The 4,243-nt window shown below is 48.8% G+C and overlaps 1 long non-coding RNA gene across 1 annotated transcript in view; it reads left to right on the top strand.

Annotated features, from left to right (window-relative positions):
- LOC105002578 overlaps positions 1–4,243 on the top strand; it is an 11,986-nt gene that overhangs the window by 5,726 nt on the left and 2,017 nt on the right. The window contains exon 2 of the long non-coding RNA XR_826988.1: positions 3,283–3,414. This is a non-coding gene — a long non-coding RNA (uncharacterized LOC105002578). The remainder of the gene's footprint in view (positions 1–3,282; positions 3,415–4,243) is intronic.

The raw sequence follows: 4,243 nt of genomic DNA, 5'->3' as shown, positions 1-4,243 counted from the left end.
AAGACACTGGGAAGTGCAGCCACTCATCCCAAGGTCTCAGGGCAAGTAGGTGGCAGAGCTGGGATTGGAACCCAAAAAGGGCCTCTCTCCAGGGCCCATACTCGTAGCCCTGCCCTGGGTCAGACCTCTGCCCAGCAGTCCCAGTGTTCTGTGCTCGTCCTCAGATGGTTAAGAGGGTGCTGATCCCCTTTGGTGTCACCAGAGACACCCTGAACTTGGAGCCCAGAGCTGCTCCTCACTAATGGAAACCCCAGAGAAGTCTCCATGACCGGAGGTCATGAGGTCAGCCCTCCCCACCTCTCAGAGCTGCTTCCAGGAGTAATGAAAAGAATGGACAAGGAAGAGCCCTGTGAAGTATGAACTCTCACCGCAGAAACACTTGGTTCTGCAGACCTGGCCTGTGCTGGGTACCCTGGGAGGAGGCCAGGCGACTGACCTACTTTAAAGATCAGGATGTAGGGCCACGAAAAGGGAAGAGGTGATTATTTTAATTGTAAAATGGACAGCTGTTAATGAGGTATTTGCTTGGATGGTTAGAGACTTGTCTGCTACTTTTTCGTTTGTTCATTTCTAAGAGGACTGTACTCTGAGACCCTCAGAGAGCTTCATGCCTGTCCAGGTGCTCAGTGCTTTCTGTGCCCCATCCCTGGGCCCTCCTGCAGTCCTGTGAGGTGAGATGACACTGTGTCCATTTTACAGGCCGAGAAACTGAGGGCTAATGAATGGAGGAGCTGGGCTCTGAACCAAGTCCTGCTGACTGCAGTCCTGGCCTCTCTGCTCTGGAGGGTCCTGGCACAGACCTGGTACAAGGGGGCTGCCCCTCTCTGCTTCTGGTTCTGGACTTCCGGGTTTAGTTGCACTTTTGTCGAGGTTCCCCCTCTCTCGACCTTGGTACTTTTATGTCCTCACCCCTCCTCAGTCCTGGGGGTCCACCACCCACAGACCTCTACTGAGTGTCAGAGGGATGATCCCACTCTCCTCCACCCACCCACCCACCAGCTTGCTGCTTTCTTGTAAGAGCTTGAAGTCAACCGCTTAACTTTGTGTCAACGCCTCTGCCCAAAATAAAGAGATGTCTCTCCATCCCCAGGAGCTCACCCTGTGTGCAGGGGCATCCAGCAGGACTGGGGAGGAGAAGGGCAGGTATCAGTACAGACTGGGCTGCCTTGGTGCCCCATCACATTCACTCCAGGCCTGCTTCTGGTCCTAGGAGCTGAATTTATTTTGGCTTAAATGACACAGTGCTCAGAGATGGTAAATCTCCTTTTATCTGGTGGACTGAATGGGGTTGTGAAGGGGATGTCAGCTGCTCTTGGGCTTGCAGCGCCTGCCTTACATGGGCTCTGCCATGGGGATTCCAATTTGCAAGTAGCTGATGACTGTACTCATGTGTCAGCCTGCCCCTGGGCACGTGCTCACCCTTAAACGGTGACTTCTTAAGGTGGGGGACAGGCCTGATGCAAGATGGGGGCATGAAGATGAGGGAGACATGTTCTCTGCCTTGAACTCGTGGGGCGGCCAAGGGCAGCTGCAGCTGAGTCAGTACAGGCACTGGAAGGAGGGTTTGCCTATGGAACTGGCTTGGCTCAGGGGATGGAGGCTGGGTTTCCCCAGTTACTAGCCACGGGGTCTTGGGCAAACTACATGACTCCTCTTTGCTTCCATTTTCTCATTCATAAAGCTGGGATAATAGCTGAATGTAGCTCAGAGAATTACTGGAAGAAGTTGATTATTTGTTCCTGGAAAAGCATTTAAAATGGTATCTGGTACAGAGTAAGCAGTCAATAAGTGTTAGCTGACCCCAAAATACAACCTCAAGATTACCTTCTCCATTCACATCTGCCTTCCCACTCAAAATACATAATATGCCAAAGTCGTAAAATGGGATGCCTTTAAAGCTCCATGTTGACAAGAGATAGTCCTGATGTGTATTTTGGGCCTCACCATTCACTACTGTGTGATCCTTTGCAAGTGACTTCATTTCCTGAGTTCCGGTTTTCTTCTCTATAAAATGGATATAAAATAAAATATCTGTTGTTAGTGGTGAGAATTAAGTGAATAATGTACATAAAGCAAACGGTACTTATCATTCTTCCTCATACCCTGTCCCATTTTCCCCCTTCTGTACAAGTTCTTTTGTAAGGCTATGAGATGTGTTCTCCAAACCAGTTTTCCTTCCCTCCTGGGTACACTGGAAGACTACATTTCCCAACCTCCTTTGTGATTAGAGGCCTCATGTGACTGAGTTCTAGCCAATGAAATTTGGGCAGGAGTAATCTATTCTACCTCCAGGCCCAGGCCCTAAAATGTCTTGTAAGATCTTTCATGCTCCTTTTCTCCTCCATCCACCAACAGAATGTGGCTCAGGGTGACCTTGGAAGCCTACATGGTGAAGATGGTGGAGCCCCTGCCAGCAGAAATCTGTCCTTCACTGCCTGCTGCTTATCAGGCTGCTTGGACTGGGACATGTGTATTAAACCACTGAGATTTAGGGGTTGTTTGTTACTTCAGCTAGCAGTTAGCCTATCTTGACAAATAAAGAATTTTACAGAGACTCTACCTAGTGTATACACCTGCATACATTCATATTATAAGATTTCCCATGTATTTTAGAGTCTTCCTGGCCCCCATCCCCCTTAAGCTCATCTATATGACCCAAGTTAAGAACCAGACCCAGCAATTGTTATTAGTACTGATGGTGAGATAATTCCTGAGAGCAACTTTCTGGCTTCAGAGCTGCCCTGTAGCATAGAGGTTTTGAAGAGAACTCTTTACTAAGAGATTTTAGTGTCAGCCTCCTTTCTCAGGACAGAGGTCTCCTACGCGGGTTTTGCTAGTCATACACTCTCTTTCCGGCTATAGTTGCCAAAGTGCTTGCTTTTGTCCTCCCAGCACATCCACCAGATTTGATGGGTCACATGTTACAGGCTCCGGCAAGGGCTCCTCCCAGCTGAGCCCCTGAGACTTGGCCCAGGTCCCCCTGATAAATCCCTGCCCTCCTTCTGGCTTGGGTGAGATGGGATCCTTCTGTGCTGCCTCCCACTGTTAAATCGAGGGGAGCCTGAAGACTGGGGCTGAAATGTGTATCCATTCCCTCTCCTTAGAGCCAGCTGCAGGGTTGGGGTGTGGCCAATATCATTTGTTTTGCACAGGATTGTTGATTCCAGGGGTCAAGTACCATCTTTATGGTGTTCTGGAAAAAAATATCCTCAGCTTGGATGAAGTTTATAAGAATTACAAATAATAAGGATCTTAATATGTTGAATATCTGTTCTGTACCAGGCCTCCTTTATTTCTTTAGATCCTCTCCATCATCCTGTGAAGTGAGTCTTAAGTAGCCCATGTGTTGCTGCCGGCCCAGTGGCCCAGACTGCTGGAGGTAGCCTGGAGACTCTAACAGGGATCAATTCAAAGGTAATAACCGTTAACTTTTCCTGAGTTAGGAACTGTGTATCATGATGTGCTTTTGATGAATCATTTCATTTAATTTTGATAATTTCTTTATGGAGTAGGAACTACTATTATTTCCATTTCACAGGTGGGAAAACCAAGGCTCAGTGAGGCAAATGATCTCTTTTCCCCAAGGTTTCATGGCTAAAAAAGGTGGTGCCCAGATTCAAATTCAAGTCATTCTTGCTTTCAAACGTGTACTTTCACTCATGCGGTACCTTGCACTGCCTTGGCTGCCACTTGGAAAGTGCAGAGGGGACCGGGTAAATACACTTCCAGGGGTCATGGCTTTGGGTGGAGAGCCAGCCTGTGGTCAGGTGGACAGCCCACTGAGTCAACACCTGTTATGTACAAAGTCTGACCCCATGCCCCTGATATGATACAGGGGAGGTCCAGACTATCCCATGGCATTGGCGCCCTGGGTTGAGAAGAGAGCTCTGTATCTCTACCTGCAACCTGGATAAGTCAGTGCCCTGGCAAGGATAGATGCCACAAACCTCAGAGGAGAAAGAGAGCACCCAGAGAGGGGCAGGGATGGCTTTCCCATAGAAGTGGGATTAGATGAATCTGCTTTGCCTGGATTTGAATCCCAGCTAGCTCAGTGACTTTGGCTGCTGCTGCTGCTAAGTTGCTTCAGTCGTGTCTGACTCTGTGCAACCTCATAGACGGCAGCTCACCAGGCTCTGCTGTCCCTGGGATTCTCCAGGCAAGAACACTGGAGTGGGTTGCCATTTCCTTCTCCAATGCATGAAAGTGAAAAGTGAAAGTGAAGTCACTCAGTCATGTCTGACTC

The sequence above is a fragment of the Bison bison genome, unplaced genomic scaffold (assembly GCF_000754665.1).
Source record: "Bison bison bison isolate TAMUID 2011002044 unplaced genomic scaffold, Bison_UMD1.0 scf7180017864456, whole genome shotgun sequence".
Lineage (NCBI taxonomy): Eukaryota > Metazoa > Chordata > Mammalia > Artiodactyla > Bovidae > Bison > Bison bison.
Note: the sequence above shows the minus strand (reverse complement) of the source record. Positions and strands in the feature narration are given on the sequence as shown.